Raw genomic sequence first — 24,624 nt, 5'->3', positions numbered from 1 at the left:
TTGGGAAATCTGATAAGGGATAATTTGGATTGCATTGAAGCCTATGGTGACAACGGAAGTATCCTCAGATAAAATCTTGATAGAATCATTCTGAGAAACTTCTTCATGATTTGTGAATTCACCTCACAGGGTTACACCATTATTTTCATTGAGAACTTTGCTAACAACTTTTTCGTGAAATGTGTTATGGGATTTTCCAGAATGCATTGAAAAATATGATGAAAAAGGAAATATCCTCAGATAAAAACTAGAAAGAAGCACTCTGAGAAACAGCTCTGTGATGTGTGAATTCATCTCACAGAGTTTCACCATTCTGTTAATGGAGCAATTCACTAACACTGTTTTCGTGGAATCTGCAAAGGGATATTTGGGAACACATGGTGGTCCGTAGTGAAAAAAGAAATATCCTCAGCTAAAAGCTAGAATGAACTCTCTGAGAAACTGCTTTGTAATGTGTTAATTCATCTCATAGAGTTACATGATACTCTTCATGGAGCAGTTTTGGAGCACTGTTTTTGGAGAATCTGAGAAGCAATATTTTGGATCGCATTGAAGTCTATGGTGACAAAGGTAACATCCTCCTATAAAAACTAGAAAGAAGTTTTCTGAGAAATCGCTTTGAGATGTGTTAATTTTTCTCACAGTGTGACACGATCCTTTTCATGGGTCAGTCGGTTAGCACTGTTTATGGGGAATCCGAGAGAGGATATTTTGGATTGCAGAGAATCCTATGGTGACAAAGGAAATATCCTCAGATAAAAAAAATAGATTAAAGATTTCTGAGAAACTTCTTTGTCATGTGTGAATTCATCTCACAGAGTTACAAATTTCTTTTCATGGAGGAGTTTGCTAACGCTGTTATCGTGGAATCTGCAAGGGGATATTTGGGAGCACATTGATGTCTATAGTGAAAAGAGAAATATCCTCAGATAAAATAGAAAGAAGCTTACTGAGAAACTTCTTCATGGTGTGTGAATTCTTCTCACAGAGTTACGCATTTCTTTTAATGGAACAGTTTGCTAACACCGCTTTTGTGGAATCTGTAAAGGGATATTTGGGATGCATTGGGTCCTATGGTGAAAAAGGAAATATATTCACATAAAAACTAGAAAGAAGCTTTCTCAGAAACTGCCTTGTGATGTGGGAATTCATCTCAGAGAGTTACAATATTGTTTTCGTTGAGTAGTTTGCTAACACTGTTTTCTTGGAATCTGCAATTGGATATTTTGGAGTGCATTGAAGCTTAAGGTGACAAAGGGAATATCCTCAGATAAAAACTAGAAAGAAGTTTTCTGAGAAAGTCCTTTGTGATGTGTGAATTCATCTCACAGAGTTACGCCTTTCTTTTCATGGAGCAGTTTACTAACACTGTTGTTGTGGAATCTGCATGGGATCTTTCAGAGTCCATTGAAGCTTATTGTTTCAAAGGAAATATCCTCATATAAAAACTAGAAAGAAGCTTTCTGAGAAACTGCTTTGTGATGTGTTAATTCACCTCACAGAGGTACAGGGTTCTTTTCATGGATCAGTTTGTTAGCACTGTTTTGGGGGATTATGAGAAGGAATATTTAGGATCACCTTGAAGCCAAAGGTGAAAAAGAAATATCCTAATATAAAAAGTAGAAAGAAGCTTTCTGAGAAAGTCCTTTGTGATGTGTGAACTCATCTCACAGTGTTACAACGTTATTTTCATTGAGCAGTTTGATAACATTGTTTTCAAGGAATTTGCAACAGGATATTTGGGAGTGCATTGAAGCCTATGGTGACAAAGGAAATACCGTCAGAGAAAAACTAGAAAGAAGCTTTCTGTGAAACTTCTTCATGACGTGTGAATTCATTACAAGAAGTTACATCTTTCCTTTAATGGAGCAGTTTCCTAACACAGTTTTCGTACAGTCTGCACATGGATATTTTTGTACATATTGGGGCCTATGGTTTAAAAGGAAATATCCTTAGATAAAAACTAGAAAGACACATTCTGAGAAACTGCTTTGTGACGTGGGATTTCATCTCACAGAGATACACCGTTCCTTTCTTTGAACAGTTTGTTAACACTGTTTTCGTGGAATCTGCAAAGGGTTATTTTGGAGAACATTGAAGTTTAAGATGGCAAAGGAAATACCCTCATATAAAAACTGGAAGGAATTTTTCTGAGTAAACGCTTTCTGATGTGTTAATTCATCTCACAGAGTTACAAGATTCTTTTAATGGATCAGTTTGTTAGCACTGTGTTCGTGGAATCTGCAAGGGGATATTGGGAAGCACATGGAGGCCTATAGAGAAAAAGGGAATATACTCGGATAAAAACTTGAAAGAAGCTTTCTGAGAAGGTTCTTTGTGATGTGTGAATTCGTCACACAGTGTTGCAGCTTTCTTTTCATGGAGTAGTTTACTAACACTGGTTTTGTGTAATCTGCAAAGAGATTTTTGCTTTGTGATGTGTGAATTCGTCTCACAGAGTTACACTGTTGTTTTCATTGAGCAGTTTGCTAACATTGTTTTCTCAGAATCAGCAAAGGGATATTTCAGAGCGCAATGAAGCTTATGGTGGCAAACAAAATATCCTCATAGAAAAAGTAGAAAGAAGTTTTCTGGAAAACTGCTTTGTGATTTGTGAATTCTTCTCACAGAGTTGCACTGTTCTTTTCATTGAGCAGTTTCATAGCACTGTTTTTGTGGTATCTGAGAAGGGACATTTTGGATTGCATTGAAGCGTATGGAGACAAGGGAAATATCCTCAGATAAAAACTAGAAAGAAGCTTTCTGATAAAATTATCTGTGATGTGTGAATTCATCTCACTGAAGTACAGCATTCTTATTATGGAGCAGTTCACTAATACTGTTTTTGTGGAATCTGGAAAAGGATATTTTGGAGCACATTGAGCCCTACAGTTAAAAAGGAAGCATCCTCAGATAAAAACTAGAAACAAGCCTTCTGAGAAACTGCTTTGAGATGTGTGAATTCATCTCAGAGTGTCACACTGTTCTCTTCATAGAGCAGTTTCCTAACACTGTTTTCGAGGAATCTGCAAAGGGATATATGGGAGTGCACTGAGGCCTATGGTGAGAAAGGAAATATCCTCAGATAAAAACTAGAAGGAAGCTTTCTGAGAAACTTCCTTGTGATGGGTGAATTAAACTCACAGATTTACACTGATCATCTCATTGAGCAGTCTGCTAGCACTGTTTTCTTGGAATCTGCAATGGTGTATTTCAGAGTGCTTTGAAGCTTATTGTTAAAAATTAAATATCCTCAGACAAAAACTAGAAAAAAATTTCTGAGACACTCCTTTGTTATTTGTGAATTCATCTCAGAGTTACACAATGTTTTCAGTGGATCAGTTTGATAGCAGTGTTTTGGGTTATTTGAGTAGGGATATTTTCAATCATATTGAAGCCTATGGTGACAAAGGAAATATCATCAGAAAGAAAAACAGAAAGAAGCTTTCTGAGAAAGGTTTTCTTAATGTGTGAATACATCTCAAAGAGTTACAACATTCTTCTCGTGGAAAAGTTTGCTAACACTGTTTTTGAGGAATCTGCAAAGGGATATTTGGGAGTGCATTGAGGCTTATGGTGAAAAAGCAAATATCCTCAGATAAAAAGTAGAAAGAAGCTTTGTGAGAAACTGCTTTGTGATGGGTGAATTCATCTCACAGAGCTACACCATTCTTTTCTTTGAGCCGTTTGATTACACGGTTTTCGTGGAGTCTGCTATATGATATTTGGCAGTGCATTGAACCTATTTTGACAAAGAGCATATCCCCATAGAAAAACTAAAAATAAACTTTCTGAGAAACTGCTTTGTGATGTGGGAATTCAACTCACAGAGTTACCCTGTTCTTTTCATTGAGCGGTGTGCTAACACTGTTTTCCTGGATCTACAATAGGATATTTTGGAGTGCAGTGAAGCTTATTGTCAAAAAGTAAGTATCTGCAGACAAAAACTAAAAAGAAACATTTTAAGAATCTGCTTTGTGAATTTATCTCACAGAGATACACGATACTTTTCATGGTCCAGTTTGATAGCACTCTTTCTGGGGAAACTTTGAAGGGATATTTTGGATTGCATTGAAGCCTACGGTGACAACTGAAATATCCTCAGATAAAAAGTAGAAAGAAGCTTTCTGAGAAAGTCCTTTGTAATGTGTGAATTCATCTCTGAAAGTCACACCTTTCTTTTCATGGAGTAGATTGCTAACAGTCTTTTCATGGGATCTTCAAAGTGATGTTTGGTAGTGCAATGAGGCCTATGGTGAAAAAGGAAATAACTTCAGATAAAAACTAGAAAGAAGCTTTCTGAGAGACTGCTTTGTGATGTGTGAATTCGTTACACAGAGCTACACCATTCTTTCATTGAGTAGTTTGATAACACTTTTTTTGTGGAATCTGCAAGGCCATTTGGGAGCACATTGAAGCTTATGGTGACAAAGGAAATATCCTCAGATAAAAACCGAAAAGAAAGTTTCTGAGAAACTGCTTTGTGCCATGTTTTTCATCTTACAGAATTACACTGTTTTTTTTCATTGAGCAGTTTACTAACACTGTTTTCTTTTCATCTGCAATGGGGTATTTCAGAGCACAATGAATTTATGGTGATGAAGGAAATATTCACAGACAAAAATTAGAAAGAAACTTTCTGAGAAACTACTTTATGATGTGTGAATTCATCTCACAGAGTCCACAATTCTTTTCATGGAGTAGTTTTGTAGTACTGTTTTTGGGGAATCTCAGAAGGGATACTTTGCATTGAATTGAAGCCTATGGTGACTAAAGAAATGTCCTCAGATAAAAAGTAGAAAGAAGCTTTCTGAGAAAGTTCTTTGTGATGCGTGAATTCATCTCACAGTTAAACACCATTGTTTTCATGGACAAGAATGCTAACAAAGTTTTTGTGGAAACTGCAAAGGGATATTTGCAAGTGCATTGAGATCTATAGTGAAAAAGGAAATATCCTCATAGAAAAACAGAAAGAAGCTTTCTGAGAAAGTGCTTAGTGATGTGTGAATTCATCTCAGAGAGTTACACCTTTCTTTTCATGGAGCAGTTTGCTAACACTGTTTTCATAGAATCTACATTGAGGCTGATGGTGAAAAAGAAAATATCCTCAGATAATTACTATCAAGAAGCTTTCTGAGAAACTGCTTTGGATGTGTGAATTCATCTCACGGAGTTACACTGTTCTTTTCATATAGAGGCCACCAACACTGTTTTCTAGGAATCTGCAATGTGATATTTTAGATCACATTGAAACTTATGGTGACAAAGGAAATATCTTCATATAAAAACTAGTAAGAAGCTTTCTGAGAAACCACTTTGTGATGTGTTAATTCATTTCACTGACTTACACAACTTCTTTCATGGATCCGTTTCGTAGCACTCTTTTGTGTAAACTGAGAAGTGATATTTTGGATCACATTGAAGAATATGTTGACTAAGGAAATATCCTCAGATAAAAACTAGAAAGAAGCTTTCTGAGAAAGTTCTTCATGATGTGTGAATTCATTTCACAGAGTTACACCTTTCCCTTCATGGTGCAGTTTTCTAACAGTGTTTTCGTGAAATTTCCAAAGGGATATTTGGGAGTGCAGTGAGGCCTATAGTGAAAAAGGAAATATCCTCAGATAACAACTCGAAAGAAGCTTTCTGAGAAACTGCTTTGTGATGTGTGAATTCATGTCACAGAGCTACACTGTTCTTTCCATTGAGCCGTTTGGTTACAATGCTTTTGTGGAATCTGCAATAGGATATTTGGGAGCACATTGAAGCCTATGGTGACAAGGAAATATCCTCATAGAAACACCGAGAGGCTTTCTGAGAAACTGATTTGTGATGTGTGAATTCAAGTCAAAGAGTTGCACTGTCCTTTTCACTGAGCAGTTTGCTCACACTGTTTTCTTGGAATCTACAATAGGATATTTTGGAGTGCATTGAAGTTTTCTGTGAAAAAGGAAATATCCTCAGACAAAAAGTAGAAAAAAACTTTTTGAGAAACCACTTTGTGATTTGTGAATACATCTCACAGAGATACACAATTCTTTTCATGGTTCAGTTTGATAGTACTGCTTTTGGGTAATCTGAGAAGGGATATTTTGGATCGCCTGAAGCCTCTGGTGACAAAGGAAATATTCTCAGATATAAACTAGAAAGAAGCTTTCTAAGAAAGTTCTTTCTGATGTGTGAATTCACATCACAGATGTACACCTTTCTTTTCATGGAGCAGTTTCCTAACAGTATTTTCATGGAATCTGCAAAGGGATATTTGGAAGCTCATTGAGGCCTATGGTGTAAAAGGAAATATCCTCAGATAAAAAGTAGAAAGAAGCTTTCTGAGAAACTGCTTTGTGATGTGTGAATTCATCACACATAATTACACTGTTCTTTTCATTGGGCAGTTTGCTAACACTGTTTCTTGAAATCTGCAATGGGTTATTTCAGAGCGCATTGAAGCCTATGGTGAGAAAGAAAATATTCTCAGATAAAAACTAGAAGGAAGCTTTCTAAGAAAGTTTTTGTGATGTGTGAATTCATATCACAGAGTTACACCTTTCTTTTCATGGAGCAGTGTCCTAACAGTGTTTTCATGGAATCCGCAACAGGATATTTGGGAGCGCATTGAGGCCTATGGTGTAAAAGGAAATATCCTCAGATAAAAACTAGAAAGAAACTTTCTGAGAAATTGCTTTGTAATGGGTTAATTTATCTCACAGAGCTACACAATTCTTTTCATTTAGCCGTTTGATAACACTGCTTTTGTGGAGTCTGCAATAGGATATTTGGGAGCGCATTGAAGCCTATTGTGACAAAGTAAATATCCTCATAAATAAAACAAAAAGAAGCTTTCTGAAAAATTGCTTTGTGATGTGTGAATTTGTCTCACAGACATACAACTTTTTTTTTTCATGGAAAAGTTTGATAACACTGTTTTCTTCAAATCTGCTAAGGAATATTTGGGAGTGACTTGAGGCCTATGGTGAAAAAGGAAATATCCTCAGATAAAAGTTAGAAAGAAGTTTTCAGAGAAACTGCTTTGTGTTGTGTAAATTCATCTAACAGTGTTACAATGTTATTTTCATTGAGCAGTTTGCTAACACTGTTTTCTTAGAATCTGCAAAGGAATATTTCAGAGCGCATTGAAGTTTATAGTGACAAACAAAATATCATCATAGCAAAACTAGAAAGAAGCTCTCTGAGAAACTGCTTTGTGATTTGTGAGTTCATCTCACAGAGTTACTTCTTTCTTTTCATGGAACAGTTTGCTAACACTGTTTCAGTGGAGTCTGCGAAAGTATATTTGGGAGCGCATTGAGGTCTATAGTTAAAAAACGAAATATCCTCAGTTAAAATCAAGTAAGAGCTTTCTGAGAAACTGCTTTGTGATGTGTGAATTCATCTGACGGGGTACACAGTTCTTTTCATGTAGCAGCGTGTTAACACTGTTTTCCTAAAATCTGCAATGGGATATTGAGGAGCACTTTGAGGACTATGGTGAAAAACTAAATATCCTCAGAAAATAACTAGAAAGAAACTTTCTGAGAAACTCCATTGTGTTTTGTGAATTCATCTCACAGTGATACACGATTCTTTTCATGGAGCAGTTTGTTGGCACTGTTTTTGGGGAATCTGAGAATTGATGTTTTGGATTGCTTTGAAGCCTATGGTGACAAAGGGAATATCATCAGATAAAAACTGGAAAGAAGCTTTCAGAGAAAATTCTTTGTGATATGTGAATTCATCTCACAGAGTTACACGTTTTTTTTCATGGAACAGTTTGCTAACACTGTTTTTGAGGAATATGCAATGGGATATATGGGAGGGCAATGAAGCCTATGGTTTCAAAGGAAATATCCTCAGAAAAAAACAAAAAAGAAGCTTTCTGAGAAAGTGATTTGTGATGTTTGAATTCATCTCACCAAATTACAATCTTCCTATCATTGATCAGTTTGATAACATTATTTTCTTGGAATCTGCAATGGGATATTTTGGAGTGCAATGAGGCAAATGGAGAAAAAGGAAATATCCTCAGACAAAAAGTAGAATGAAGCTTTCTGAGGAACCGCTTTGAGATGTGCTAATTCATATCATCGAGTTACATCATCCTTTTCATGGACAGTTTGTTATCACTGTTTTTGAGGAGTCTGGGAATGGATATTTTGGATCACATTGAACCCTGCAGTGACAAAGGAAATATCTTCAGATAAAAACCAGAAAGAAGCTTTCTGAGAAACTGATTTGTGATGTGTGAATTCACCTCACAGAGTTACAACTTTCTTTTCCTGGGGCAGTTTTTCTAACACTGTTTTTGTGGAATCTGCAATGGGATATTTGGGAGTGCATTGAGTACTCTGGTGAAAAACTAAATATCCTCAGATAAAAACTAGAAAGAAGGTTTCTGAGAAACTGTATGTGATGTGTGAATTCATCTCACAGAGTTAGGCTGTACTTTCCATGGAGCCGTTCGATAACACCGTTGTTGTGGAATCTTCAATAGTGTATGTTGGAGCGCATTGAAGCCTATAGTAATAAAGCAAATATCCTCAGATAAAAACTATAAAGAAACTTTCTGAGAAACTGCCTTGTGATGTGTGAATTCATCTCACAGAGTTACACCGTTCTTTTCATTGAGCAGAATGATAACACTGTTTTCTTTAAATCTGCAAAAGGATATTTCGGAGCGCATTGAAGTTTATAGTGACAAAGTAAATATCCTCAGACAGAAACTAGAAAGAAACTTACTGAGAAACTGATTTGTGATTTGTTAATTCATCTCACAGAGTTAGATGATTCTTTTCATGGAACAGTTTTGGTAGCTCAGTTTTTGGGGAATTCAAGAAGGGATATTTTGTATCACATTGAAGTCTATGATGACAAAGGATATATCAACAGATAAAAATAAGAAAGAAACTTTCTGAGACACGTCTTTGTGATGTGTCAATTTATCTCCCTGAGTTACACTTTTCTTTTTCATAAAGAAGTTTGCTAACACAGTTTTTGTGGAATCAGCAAAGGGATATTTGGAAGTGCATTGATGCCTATGGTGAAAAAGGAAAAATCTTCAGATAAAAACTAGAAAGAAGCTTTCTGAGAAAGTGCTTTGTGATGTGTGAATTCATCTCTGAGACTTATACTGTTCTTTTCATTGAGCAGTTTGCCAACACCGTTTTCCTGGATTCTACAATGGGATACTTCAGACTGCATTGAAGCTTACGGTGACAAAGGAAATATCCTTGTAAAAAAAAAACTTGAAACAAACTTTCTGAGAAACAACTTTATGATGTGTTAATTCATCTCTCAGAGTTACACGATTCTTTTCATGGAGCAGTTTGGTAGCACTGATTTTTTGGAAACTGAGAAGGGATATTTTGGATTGCATTGGAACCTACAGTGACAAAAGAAATATCCTCAGATAGAAACTAGAAAGAATCTTTCTGAGGAACTCTTTGTGATGTGTGAATACATCTCACACAGTTACACCTTTCTTTTCACAGAGTAGTTACCTAACACTCTTTTCCTGGAATCTGCAAAGGGATATTTGGGAGTGCCTTGAGGCCTATAGGGAAAAAGTTACATCATTCTTTTCATGTATCAGTGTGGTAGAACTGTTTTAGGGAAATCCGAGAAGGCATATGATGGATCACATTGAAGCCTATCATGACAAAGGAAATATCCTCAGATAAAAACCAGAAAGAAGCTTTCTGAGAAAGTTCTTTTTGATGTGTGATTTCACTTCTCAGTGTTACAGCTTTCTTTCCAAGGAAGAGTTTGATAACACTGCTTTTGTGGAATTTGCAAAGGGATATTTCGGAGTGAATTAAGTCCAATACTGAAAAAGGAAGTATCCTCAGATAAAAACTAGAAAGAGTCTTTCTGAGAAACTGCACCATGATGTGTGAATTCATCATACACAGTTACACCATTCGTTTAATTGAGCTTTTTGATAACACTTCGTGGAATCTGCAATAGGGTGTTTTGGAGAGTTTTGAAGCCTATGGTGACAAAGGAAATATCCTCAGATAAAAACCAAAAATAAGCTTTCTGTGTAACTGCTTTGTGGTGTGTGAATTCATCTTACAGAGTTACACCATTCTTTTCGTTGAGAAGTTTGCTAACACCTTTTTCGTGGAATCTACAGTGGGATATTCTGGAGCACATTGAGGAATATGGTGAAAAGGAAATATCTTCAGTTAAAAACCAGAAAGAATCTATCTGAGAAACAGCTTTGGATGTGTGAATTCATCTCACAGAGTTACACCACTCTTTCCATAGAGCAGTTGGGTAGCACTCTTTTTGGGGAGTCTGAGAAGGGATAATTTGAATAGCATTGAAGCCTATATTGAAAAAGGAAATATCCTCAGCTAAAAACTAGAAGGAAACTTTCTGAGAAACTGCTTTGTGATGTGTGAATTCATCTCACAGATTTACATGACTGTTTTCTTGGAGCAGTTTGCTAACACTGTTTTCGTGGAATTTACAATAGGATATTTGGGAGTGCGTTGAAGTCTAAAATGACAAAAGAAATGTCTTCAGACAAAAAACAAAAAGAAGCATTCTGAGAAACAGCTTTGGGATATGTGAATTCACCTCACAGATTTACACCTTTCTTTCCATGGAGCACTTTTCTAACACTAATTTCATGTTTTCTACAAAGGGATATTCGGGAGAGAATTGAGGCCTATGGTGAAAAAGGAAATATCCTCAGACAAAAATAGAAAGAAGCTTACTGAGAAACTGCTTTGTTATTTGTGAATTCATCTCACAGAGTTACTTGATTCTTTTCATGGAGCAGTTTTGTAGCACTGTTTTTGAGGATTATGAGAAATGATATTTTGGATCATATTGAAGTCCATGGTGACAAAGGAAATGTCCTGAGATAAAAACTAGAAAGAAACTTTCTGAGAAACTGCTTTGTGATGTGTGAATTCATCTCACAGAGTTACACCTTTATTTTCTTGCAGCAGTTTGCTGACACTGTTTTCATGGAATCTGCAAAGGGATATTTGGGAGCACAGTGAGGCCTATGATTTAAAAGGAATATGCTCAGATAAAAACTAGAAAGAAACTTGCTGAGAAAATGCTTTTTGATGTGTGAATTCACCTCACAGAATTACACTGTTCTTTTCATTGAGCAGTTTTCTAACACTGTTTTCTTGGAATCTGCAATGGGATATTTCAGAGGGCATTGAAGTTTATGGTGACAAAAGGAAATATCCTCAGACAAAAACTAGAAAGAAGCTTTCTGAGAAACTGCTGTGTGATTTGTGAATTCATCTCACAGAGTTACAGGATTCATTTAATGGATCAGTTTAGTATCACTGTTTTTGGGGAATCTGAAAAGTTGTATTAGACATCGCATTGAAGTCTATTTTGAAAATTAAATACCCTCGGATTAAAACAAGAAAGAAGCTTTCTGAGAAAGTTCTTTGTGACATGTGAACTCATTTCACAGAGTTACACCCTTCTTTTCATTGAGCAGTTTGATAACACTCTTTCTGTGGAATCTGCAATGATATATTTGGGAGCGCATTGAAGCCTATGGTGACAAAGGAAATATCCTCAGATAAAAACCAAAAAGCAGATTTCTGAGAAACTGCTTTGTGTTGTGTGAATTCATCTCTCCGAGTTACACTGTTATTTTCATTGAGCAGTTTTCTAACACCGTTTTCGTGGAATCTGCAATGGGATATTTCCGAGCGCATTGAAGCTTATGTTGACAAAGGAAATATCCTTAGGCAAAAACTAGAAAGTAGCTTTCTGAGAAACTGCTTTGTGATGTATGTACTCATCTCCCAGAGTAACACCTTTCTTTTCATGCATCAGTTTCCTAACACTATTTTCTTGGAATCTACAGAGGGATATTTAGGAGAGAGTTGAGGCTTATGGTGAAAAGGGAAATATCCTCTGAAAAAAACTAGAAATAAGTTTTCTTAAAATCTACTCTTTGATGTGTGAATTCATCTCACTGAGTTACACCACTGTTTCATGGAGAAGTTTTGTGGCACTGTTTTGGGGGAATCTGAGAAGGGATAATTTAAACTGCCTTGAAGCCTGTGGTGACAAAGGAAATATCCTCAGACAACAACTAGAAAGAAGCTTTCTGAGAAAGTTTTTTGTGATGGATTAATTCCGCTCTCAGAGTTACACCTTTCTGTTCCTGGAGCAGTTTGCTAACACTGTTTTTGTGGTATCTGCAAAGTGATATATGGGAGCACATTGAGGCCTACAGTGAAAAAGGAAATATCCTCCAATAAAACCAATAAAAAGATTTCTGTGAAATTGCTTTGTGATGGGTGAATTCATCTCACAGAGTTACACCTTTCTTTCCTTATAGCAGTTTGCTAACACTGTTTGCATGGAATCTGCAATAGGATATTTGGGAGAGCATTGAAGCCTATGGTGACAAACGATTTATCCTCAGAAAAATCACCAAAAAGTAGCTTTCTGTGAAACTGCTTTGTGATATGTGAATTCATCTCACAGAGTTACACCTTTCTTTTCATGGAGCAGTTTGGTAACACTGTTTATGGGGAATCTGAAGAAGAATATTTTGGATTTCATTGAAGCATATGCTGACAAATTAAATATCCAGAGAAAAAAAACTAGAAGGAGGTTTTCTCACAAACTTCTTTGTGATGTGTCTATTCATGTCACAGAGTAGTAACTTTTTTTCATGTAGCAGTTTGCAAACACTGTTTTTGTGGAATATAGAAAGGGATATTTGGGAGTGAGTTGAGGCCTATGGTGGAAAAGGAAATATCCTTATATAAAAGGTTAGTCATAAACTTTCTGAGAACCTGCTTTATGATGTGTGAATTCATTTCACAGGGTTACCCTGTTCTTTTCATTGAGCAGTTGACTAACAGTGTTTCCTTGGAATCTGCAAGGGGATATTTTGGAGCTCATCGAAGCTTATTTTTACAAAGAAAATACCCTCGTGTAAAACTAGACAAAAGTTTCCTGAGAAATGACTTTTTGATGTGTTACTTCATCTCACAGAGTCACACTATTCTTTTCATAAATCAGTTTTGTAGAACTGCTTTAGGGGAATCTGTGAAGGGATATTCGCAAGTGCAATGAGCAATATGGTGCAGAAGGAAATATCCTCGTAGAAAAATAAGAAAGAAGCTTTCTGTGAAACTGCTTTGTGATGTGTGACTTCATCTCACAGAGTTACACCATTCTTTTCATTGAGAAGTTCGCTAACACCTTTTCCTTGGAATATGCAATGAGATATTCTGAAGAGCATTGAGGAATATAGAGAAAAAGGAAACATCCTCAGATAAAAAGTAGAAAGAAACTTTCTGAGAAATTACTTTGTGATATGTGGATTCATCTCACAGAGTTTCGAGATGGATACACACACCACAAAGCAGTATCTCAGAAAGCTTCTTTCTAGTTTTCCTCTGAGGATATTTCCTTTGTCACTGTAAGCTTCATGGCACTGAGAAATATCCAATTGCAGATTTCAAGAAAACAGTGTTAGCAAGCTGGTCAATGAAAAGAAATGTGTAACTCTGTGACTTGCATTCACACATCACAATGAAGTTTCTCAGAACGCTTCTTTCCAGTTTTTATCTCAGAATGTTTCTTTTTCACCGTAGACCTCAACATGCTCCCAAATACCACTATGCAGATTCCATGAAAACAGTGTTAGCAAACTGCTTCATGAAGACAAAAGTGTAGCTCTGTGAGATGAATTCACACACCACCAAGCAGTTTCTGAGAAGGCTTCTCTCCAGGTTTTATCTGAGGATATTTCACTTTTCACCATGGGATTCAATGATATCCAAAATATCACCTCTGAGATTCCACAGAAAAGGTGCTAGCAAACTCCTCCACTAAACAGTGGCATAACTCTAAGATGAATTCACACATAACAAAGCAGTTTCTCAGAATGTTTCTTTCTGGTTTTTGTCTGAGGATATTTCCTTTGACCGTATAGTCTTCAAAGCGATTCGAAATATCCGTTCTCAGACTCCACAAAATCAGGGCTAGCAAACGGCTCCACGAAATACAGGTGTAATTCAGTGAGTTAAATTCACATATCACAAAGCAGAGTCTCAGAAAGCTTCTTTCCTTTCTCATCTGAGTTTATTTCTGGTCTCAAAAGGCCCCCTTGTGTCTCACTGCAGATTCTGCGAAAACGCTGTTAGCAAGTTTCTCAACAAAAACAGTGCTGTAAGTCTGTGAGCTGAATTCACCTACAACAAAGCAGTGTCTCAGAGGGCTTCTGTGCAGTTTTTATCTGAGGATATTTCATTTTCCACCCTGGTATTCAACGATATCCAAAATATCACTTCTGAGATTCCACAAAATCAGTGCCAGCAAACTCCTCCATGAAAGAGTGGTGTCACTGTGAAATGAATTCACACATCTCAAACCAGTTTCTCAGAAAGCTTCATTCTGCTTTTTATCTGAGGATATTTCCTTTGTCCATAGAGTCTTCATAGCAATCCAAATTATCACTTCTCCGATTCCACAGAAACAGTGCTACCAAATGGCTGCTCAAAACACAGGTGTAACTCTAAGAGATGCAATCTCACATCACAAAGCAGTTTCTCAGGAGCTTCTTTCTGGTTTTTATCTGAGGAGATTTCCTTTGTCACCATAAGCTTCACTGTGCTAAGAAATATCCCATCGCAGATTTCAAGGACAGAGTGTTAGCAAACTGATCAATGAAAAGAAGGGTGTAACTCTCTGAGTTGCAGTCACATCACAATGCAGTTTCTCAGAACGCTTCTTTCTCATTTTTATTTGAAGATACTTCCTTTGTCAGCGTAGGCTTCAATGTGATCCAAAATATCCCTTTCAGATTCCCCAAAAACAATGGTAAGAGACTGCTCCATGAAATGAAAGTGTAACTCAGTGAGATGAATTCAGATATCAGAAAGCAGTTTCTGAGAAATCGTTTTTCTAGTTTTTATCTGAGGATATTTTCTTTTTCACCATAGCCCTTAGTGCGCTCCCAAATATCACTTTACAGATTCCAGGAAAACGTGTTAGCAAACTGCTTCCATTGAGAGAAAGGTGTAATTCTGTGAGATGAATTCACACATCACAAAGAAGTTTCTCGGAGAGCTTCTTTCTAGGTTTATCTGAGGATATTTCCTTTTTCACTATAGGCCTCAATGCCTTCTCAAATATCACTTTATGTTTTCCATGAAAACTGTGTTAGCAAACAGCCTCATTGAGAGAAAGGTGTAACTCTGTGAGATGAATTCACACGTCAAAAAGAAGTTTCTCAGAAAGCTTCTTTCTAGTTTTTATCTGAGGATATTTCCTTTTTCACCATAGGCCTCAAAGTGCTCCCAAATATCACTTTGCAGATTCCACGAAAACAGTGTTAGCAAACTGCTTCATGAAGGGATACATGTAACTCTGTGCATTGAATTCACACATCACAAAGAAATTTCTCAGAAAGCTTCTTTGTCGTTTTTATTTGAGGATATTTCCTTTCTCATCGTAAGCTTCAATGCGATCCAAAGTATCCCTTCTGAGATTCCCCAAAAGCAGTGGTAACAGACTGCTCCTTGAAGTGACATTTTAACTCTCTGAGACGAATTCACACGTCATAAAGCAGTTTCTCAGAAAGCTTCTTTCTACTTTTTATCTGAGGATGTGTCCTTTTTCACCATAGGCCTTGATGCGTTCCCAAATATCACTTTATGCATTCCAGGAAAACTGTGTGAGTAAACTGCTCCAAGAAGAGGACACTTGATCTCTGTGAGATGAATTCACACTTCCAAAAGTAGTTTCTCAGAAAGCTTCTTTCTAGTTTTTATCTGAGGTATTTCCTTTTTCACCATAGGACTCAATGTGCTCCCAAATACATCTTGGCCGATTCCACGAAAACAGTGTTAACAAACTCCCTCATGGAGAGAAAGGTTTAACTCTGCAATATGAATTCACACATTAGAAAACAGTTTCTCAGAAAGCTTCTTTCTAGTTTTTATCTGAGAATATTTCCTTTGTCAACATAGGTTTCAATGAGATCCAAAATATCGCTTCACAAATTGCCCAGAAACAGTGGTAACAGACTGCTCCATGAAACGAAAGTGTAACAATGTGGGAAGAATTCGCACATCAAAAAACAGTTTCTCAGTAAGCTTCTTTCTGGTTTTCATCTGAGGATATTTCCTTTTACACCATAGGTCTCAAACCACTCCCAAATATCACTTCGCAGATTCCACGAAAACAGTGTTAGCAAACTGCTTCATGAAGAAAAATGTGTAACTCTGTGAGATGAATTCACATCTCACTAAGAAATTTCTCAGAAAGCTTCTTTCTCGTTTTTATTTGAGGATATTTCCTTTGACAACGTAGGCTTCAATACGATCCAAACTATCCCTTTGAAATTCCCCAAAAACAATGGTAAGAGAGTGCTCCACGAAATGAAAGTGTAACTCTGTGAGATGAATTCAGATATCAGAAAGCAGTTTCTCAGAAAGCGTCTTTCTAGTTTTTATCTGAGGATATTTCCTTTGTCAACATAGGTTTCAATGCGATCCAAAACATCGCCTCACAAATTCCCCAAAAACAGTGGTAACAGACTGTTACATGAAGTGAAATTTTAACTCTGTGAGATGAATTCACACATCACAAAGAAGTTTCTCAGAAAGCTTCTTTCTCGTTTTTACTGAGGATAGTTCCTTTTTCACTATAGGCCTCAGTGCGTTCCCAAATATCACTTTATGGATTCCACGAAAACTCTGTTAGCAAACTGCCTCATTGAGAGAAAAGTGTACCTCTGTGAGATGAATTCACACGTCACAAAGAAGTTTCTCATACAGATTATTTCTAGATTTTTTCTGACGATATTTCCTTTGTCAACATAGGTTTCAATGCGATCCAAAATATCGCTTCACAAATTCCCCAGAAACAGTGGTAACAGATTGCTCCATGAAACGAAAGTGTAACTCTGTGAGAAGAATTCACACATCAAAAAGCAGTTTCTAAGAAAGCTTCTTTCTGGTTTTTAACTGAGGATATTTCCTTTTTCACCATAGGCTTCAAAGCGCTCCTAAATATCACTTTGCATATTCCACGAAAACATATTAGCAAACTGCTTCATTGAGAGAAAAGTATAACTCTGTGAGATAAATTCACACATCACCAAGAAGTTTCTCAGAAAACTGCTTTCTAGTTTTTATCTGAGGAGATTTCCTTTGTCAACATAGGTTTCAATGTGATCCAAAATATCGCCTCAAAAGTTCCTCAAAAACAGTGTTAACAGACTGATCCATGAAGTGAAATTTTAACTCTTTGAGATGAATTCACACATTACAAAGCATTTTCTCAGAAAGCTTCTTCCTTGTTTTTATCTGAAGAGATGTCCTTTTTCACCAGAGCCTCAATGCGCTTCCAAATATTACTTTGCAGATTCCACGAAAACAATGTTAGTTAACTGCTTCATAAAGAGAAACGTGTAACTCTATGAGATGAATTCACAGGTCACAAAGAAGTTTCTCAGAAAGCTTGTGTGAGGATATTTCGTTTTTCAACATGGGATTCAATGATATCCAAATTATCACTTCTGAGATTTCACAGAAATAGTGCTAGCAAACTCCTCCACAAAAGAGTTGTGTAACACTGTGAGATGAATTCACACATCATAAAGCAGTTTGTCAGAAAGTTTCTTTCTGGTTTTTATTTGAGGATATTTCTTTTGTCCATAGAGTCTTCATAGCGATCCAAAATATCACTTTTCAGATCCCACAAAAGCAGTGCTAGCAAACGCCTCCATGAAATACAGGTGTAACTCTGTGAAATGAATTCACTCATCACAAAGCAGTTTCTCAGAAAACTTCATTCTGGTTTTTATCTCAGAATGTTTCCCTTGGCCATAGAGTCTTCAAAGTGATCCAAAATATCAGTTCTCAGATTCCACAAAAACAGGGCTATCAAACAGCACCATGAAATACAGGTGTATCTCTGTGAGTTGAATTCACATATCACAGCGCAGTTTCTCAGAAAGCTTCTTTCCTTTTTCTTCTGAGTTCATTTGTGGTCTCAAAGCGCCCCCGTGTGTCTTATGGTTGATTCTGCGAAAACACTGTTAGCAAGCTTCTCAATGAAAACAATGCTGTAACTCTGTGAGCTAAATTCACCTACAACAAAGCAGTTTCTCAGAAGGCTTCTCTCTGCAGTTTTTATCTGAGGATGTTTCTTTTTCTACCCTGGGATTCAACGATATCCAAGATATCACTTCTGAGATTCCACAAAATCAGTGCTAGCAAGTCCCTCCATGAAAGGGTGGTGTCACTGTGAAATGAATTCACACATCACAAACCAGTTTCTCAGAAAGCTTCATTCTGGTTTTAATCTGAGGATATATCCTTTGTCCTTAGAGTCTTCATAGCGATCCAAATTATCACTTCTCTGATTCCAGAAAAACAGTGCTAGCAAACGGCTCCTCAAAACACAGATGTAACTCTAAGAGATGCATTGTCACAACACAAAGCAGTTTCTCAGAAAGCTTCTTTCTGGTTTTTATCTGAGTATATTTCCTTTTTCACCATAGGCCTCAACGCGCTCCCAAATATCACATTGACGATTCCACGAAAACAGTGTTATCAAAGTGCTTCATGAAGAGAAATGTGTAACTCTGTGAGGTTAATTCACACATCACGTGGAAGTTTCTCAGAAAACTTCTTTCTCGTTTTTGTTTGAGGATATTTCCTTTGTCAGTGTAAGCTTCAATGCGATCGAAAATATCCCTTCTCAGATTCCCTAATAACAGTGGTAGCAGACTGCCCCATGAAGAGAAATTTTACCTCTGTGAGATGAATTCACACATCATAAAGCACTTTCTCAAAAAGAGTCTTTCTAGTTTTTATCTGAGGATATTTTCTTTTTCAACATAGCCCTCAATGTGTTCCCAAATATTACTTTGCAGATTCCAAGAAAACATGTTAGCAAACTGCTTCATTGAGAGAAAGGGGTAATTCTGTGAGGTGAATTCACACATCACAAAGAAGTTTCTCAGAAAGCTTCTTTCTACTTTTTATCTGAGGAGATTTCTTTTGTTAACATAGGTTTCAATGTGATCCAAAGTATCGCATCACAAATTCCCCAAAAATAGTGGTAACAGACTGCTCCATGAAGTGAAATTTTAACTCTGTGAGATGCATTCACACATCACAAAGAGGTTTCTCAGAAAGCTTCTTTCTAGTTTTTATCTGAGGATATTTCCTTTTTCACTTGAGCCCTCAATGCACTCCCAAATATCACTTTTCAGATTCCAAGAAAACATGTTAGCAAACTGCTTCATTGAGAGAAAGGGGTAACTCTGTGGGGTGAATTCACACATCACAAAGAAGTATCTCAGAAAACTTCTTTCTAGTTTTTATCTAAGAATATTTCCTTTGTCAACATAGGTTTCAATGTGATCAAAAATATCGCTTCACAAATTCCTCAGAAACAGTGGTAACAGACTGATCCATGAAGTGAAATTTTAAATCTCTGAGATGAATTCACACATCACAAAGAAGTTTCTCAGAAACTTCTTTCTAGTTTTTATCTGAGGAGACTTCCTTTGTCAACAAATGCTTCAATGCGATCCAAATATCGCATCACAAATTCCACACAAGCAGTGGTAACAGACTGCTCCATGAGGTGAAATTTTAACTCTGTGAGATGAATTCACACATCACAAAGAAGTTTCTCAGCAAGTGTCTTTCTAGTTTTTATCAAAGGATATTTCCTTTTTCAGCATAGGCCTCAATGCATTCCCAAGTATCACTTTGCTGATTACATGAAAACAGTGTTAGCAAATTGCCTCATGGAGCGAAAGGTGTAACTCTGTGGGGTAAATTCACACATCACAAAGAAGTTTCTCAGACAGCTTCTTTCTAGTTTTTATCTCAGGATATTTCCTTTGTCAACATAGGTAACTATGTGATCCAAAATATGGCTTCAGAAATTCCCTAAAAACAGTGGTAACAGACTGCTTCATGAAACGAAAGTGTAATTCTGTGAGAACAATTCACACATCTAAAAGCAGTTTCACAGAAAGCTTCTTTCTTGTTTTTATCTGAAGATATTTCCTTTTTCACCATAGGCCTCAAAACGTTCCCAAATATCACTTTAAGGATTCCACGAAAACTGTGTTAGCAAACTGCTTCATAAAGAGAAAGGATTATCTCGGTGAGACGAATTCACACATCACAAAGCAGTTTCTCAGAAAGCTTCTTTCTAGTTTTTATCTGAGGATATTTCCTTTGTCAACGTATGTCTCAATGCAATCCAAAATCTAGCTTTAGAAATTCCCCAGAAACAGGGGTAACAGATTGCTCCATGAAAGGAAAGTGTAACTTTGTGAGAAGAAGTCACACATCAAAAAGCAGTTTCTCAGAAAGCTTCTTTCTAGTTTTTACTTGAGGATATTTCCTTTTTCAACGTACGCCTCAAAGCATTCCCAAATATCACTTTGCAGATTGCACTAAAACAGTGTTAGCAAACTTCTTCATGAAGAGAAAGGTGAAAACTGTGAGATGAATTCACACATCACAAAGAAGTTTCTCAGAAAGCTTCTTTCTCGTTTTTATTTGAGGATATTTTCTTTGTCAGTGTAGACTTCAATGCGATTCAAAGTATCCCTTTTTAGATTCCCCAAAAACCGTGATAAGAGACTGCTACATGAAACAAAAGTGTAACTCTATCAGATGAATTCTCATATCAGGAAGGAGTGTCTCAAAAAGCTTCTTTCTAGTTTTTATCTGAGGATATTTCCTGCTTCACCATAGGCCTGAATGCACTCCCAAATGTCCCTTCGTGGATCTGTCCATGACAGAGTTCCAAAGTGTGTAATGTAAAGAAAGTTTGAACTATGTGAGATGAATAAACATATGTATCACAAAGCAGTTTCACAGAAATCTTCTTCCCAGTTTTTGTCTGAGGATATTTCCTTTTTCACCATAGCTGTCCATATGGTGAATGTCCCTTGGCAGCCATTTCTCGAAAAAGAATTCCCCAATCCTCTATGAGAAGAAAGGTATAATTCTGAGTGGAATGCACACATCACAAATCAGCTCCTCGGAAAGTTTCTACCCAGTTTCTATCTGAAGATATTTCCATTTTAATCATAAGCCTCAAAGAGCTCCCAAATATCCCTTCACGTACTAAACGGCTCAATCCAAAGAATGATTTAACTCTATCAGATGAATGCACACATCACAAATCAGTTGCTCAGAAAAATTCTCTCCACTTTTCAACGGAAGGCATTTCCTTGCTCACCACAGGCCTCTGGGCGCCACTTACTATCCCTTCACAGTTTCCTCAAAGACAGAGTTTCCAAACTGGGCAACGTGGAGTAATTTTTAACTCTGTGAAATGAATGCACATATCAGAGTGCAGTTTCTTAGAACACTTCTCTCTGGGTTTTATTGGAGGATATTTCACTTTTCGCCATAGTCTTCAATGCGCTCTGAAATATCACTTTTTCGGTTTTACAGGAACAGTGTTCAAACACTGCCTTATGAGAAAAGAGATATAACTCGTTGAGTGAAATGCACACACAGCAAAGCAGTTTCTCAGAAAGCTTCTCTACAGTTTTTATCTGAAGATATTTTCTTTTTCACCATAGGCAAGAATGTGATCCCGAATATCACTTTGCGGATCCATCCATGATGGAGTTTTCATGCTGGGTAATGTAAATAAAGCTCTAGAATAAACATAGAAAAAAACAGATTCACAGAAACTTCTTTCCAGTTTTTATCTGAAGATATTTCCTTTTTCAGCACAGTCCTGAATGTGCTACCGAATGACCCTTCACAGATCCGTCCATGACAAAGTTTCCAAGCTATGTAATATAAAGAAATCTTTATCAATGTGAGATGGATAAACAGAGCAAAAAGCAGATTCACAGACAGCTACTTTGCAGTTTTTTTCTTAAGATGTTTCCTTTTTCACCATTGTCCTGAATGTGCTCCACAAAGTCTCTTCGCGGATCCATTAATGATGGAGTTTCCAAGCTGTGTAACGTAAAGAAAGCTTTATCTATGTGAGATGAATACACATATCACAGATCAGTTTCACAGAAAGCTTCTGTCCAGTTTTTGTCTGAGGCTATTTCCCTTTTCACCATAGGCGTCAATATGCTCCCGAATATCTCTTGGTACATTTTTCACCAAAAGGGTTTCCCGATGCTGTATGAGAAGAGAATTATAACACTCTGATTGGAATGCACACGTCACAAAGCAGTTCCTCGGAAAGCTTCTCGCCAGTTTCGGTCTGAACATATTTCCTTTTTCACCGTAAGCCTCAAAGTGCTCCGGAATATTCCTATGCACGCTAAACATAAACAGTATAGAAAACTGCTCAATGACAAGAGAAGCTTAACTGAGTGAGAGGAATTCACACGACACATAGCAGTTTCACAGGAAGCGTCCTTCTTGTTTTTATCTGAGGATATTTCTTTCTCCATATTGTAAAGAGCATTCCCAAATGTCCTTCCTCAGATTCCACAGAAACAGTGACTTCAAACTGCTAAATCCAAAGAATGGTTTAACTCTATGAGATGAATACACACATTGCAAAGCAGTTGCTCCGAAAGCTTCTCTGTAGTTTTCATCGGAAGACATTTCCTTACTCACCATAGACCTTTGGGCGCCACTTAATATGCCTTCACAGATTCCTCAAAGACAGAGTTTCCAAACTGGGCAATGTACAGTAATCTTTAACTCTGTGAAGTGAATGCACATATCAGAGAGCAGTTTCTTGGAACGCTTCTTTCTGAGTTTTATTTGAGGATAGTTGAATTTTCATCATAGTCTTCAATGCGCCATGAAATATCACTTTTTCGGTTTTACAGGAACAGTGTTCAAACACTGCCTTATGAGAAAAGGGGTACAACTCCCTGAGTAGAATGCACACATCACAAAGCAGTTTCTTAGAAAGCTTCTCTCTGTTTTTAATCTGAAGATATTTTCTTTTTCACCATAGGCCTGAATGTGCTCCCGAATGTCCCTTTGTGGTTCCGTCTGTGATGGAGTTTCCAAACTGCGTAATGTAAAGAAAGCTTTATCTATGTGAGATGAATAAACATAGCAAAAAGCAGATTCACAGAAAGCTTCTTTCCAGATTTTATCTGAAGATATTTCCTTTTTCACCATAGTCCTGAATGTGCTCCTGAATATCCCTTCACAGATCCATCCATGACAGAATTTGCAAGCTGTGTAATGTAAAGAAAGTTTATCTATGTGAGATGAATACACATAGCAGAGAGCAGTTTCACAGAAAGCTTCTTTCCAGTTTTTCTCTGAGACTATTTACCTTTTCACCATATTCGTCAATATGCTCCCGAATATCCCTTGGTACCTTTTGTCCAAATGGGTTTCCCTGATGCTGCATGAGACGAGAGGTATAACACTGTGAGTGGAATGCACACGTCACAAAGCAGTTCCTCGGAAAGTTTCTCTCCTGTTTCTATCTGAACATATTTCCTTTTTCACTGAAAGCCTAAAAATGCTCTGGAATATCCTCTCGCATGCTAAACAAAAAAAAAGTGTTAGAATACTACTCAATGAAAAGAGAAGCTTAACTGTGTCCGTGGAATTCACACGACACAGAGAAGTTTCAACGAAAGCTTCCTTCTGGTTTTTAACTGAGGGTATTTCTTTTTCAGCATATTCTAAAGAGCATTCCCAAATGTCCTTTCTCAGGTTCCACAGAAACAGTGACCTCAAACTGCTCAATCAAAAGAACGATTTACCTCTATGAGATGAATACACACATCCCAAAGCAGTTGCCCAGAAAGCTTCTCTCTAGTTGTCATCGGAAGACATTTCCTTGCTAACCACAGGCCTCCGGGTGCCACTTAATATCCCTTCATAGTTTCCTCAAAGACAGAGTTTCCAAACTGGGCAACGTAGAGTAAGCTTTAACTCTGTGAAATGAATGCACATATCAGAGAGCAGTTTCCTGGAATGCTTCCTTCTGGGTTTTATTTGAGGATATTTCACTTTTTGCCCTAGTCTTCAATGCGCTACAAAATATCACTTTTTCGGTTTTACAGGAACAGTGTTCAAACACTGCCTTATGAGAAAAGAGGTATAACTCCCTGAGTGGAATGTCCACATCACAAAACAGTTTCTCAGAAAGCTTCTCTCCAGTTTTTATCTGAGGATATTTCCTTTTTCGTCATAGTCCTGAATGTGCTCCCGAATGTCCCTTCACGGATTCATCCATGACAGAGTTTGCAAGCTGCGTAATGTAAAGAAAGCTTTGTCTATGTGAGATGAATAAACATAGCAAAAAGCAGATTCACAGAAGGCTTCTTTCCCGTTTTTATCTGAAGATATTTTCGTTTTCACCAGAGATCAGAATATGCACCCTAATGTCCCTTTGTGGTTCTGTTCATGACAGAGTTTCCAACCTGCAAAATGTAAAGAAAGCTTTATCTATGTGAGATGAATACACATGGTACAGAGCAGTTTCACAGAAAGCCTCTTTCCAGTTTTGTCTGAGGCTATTTCCCTTTACCATAAGCATCAATATGCTCTCCGATATCCCTTGGTACCTTTTTCTCCAAAAGGATTTCCCCGATGCTCTATGAGAAGAAAGCTATAAACCTGTGAGTGGAATGCACACCTCAGAAAGCAGTTCCTCAGAAAACTTCTCTCCAGTTTC

This window comes from Macaca nemestrina, chromosome 13 (genome assembly GCF_043159975.1).
Source record: "Macaca nemestrina isolate mMacNem1 chromosome 13, mMacNem.hap1, whole genome shotgun sequence".
In the NCBI taxonomy this organism is placed as follows: Eukaryota; Metazoa; Chordata; class Mammalia; order Primates; family Cercopithecidae; genus Macaca; species Macaca nemestrina.
This window is presented reverse-complemented; position numbering follows the sequence as displayed.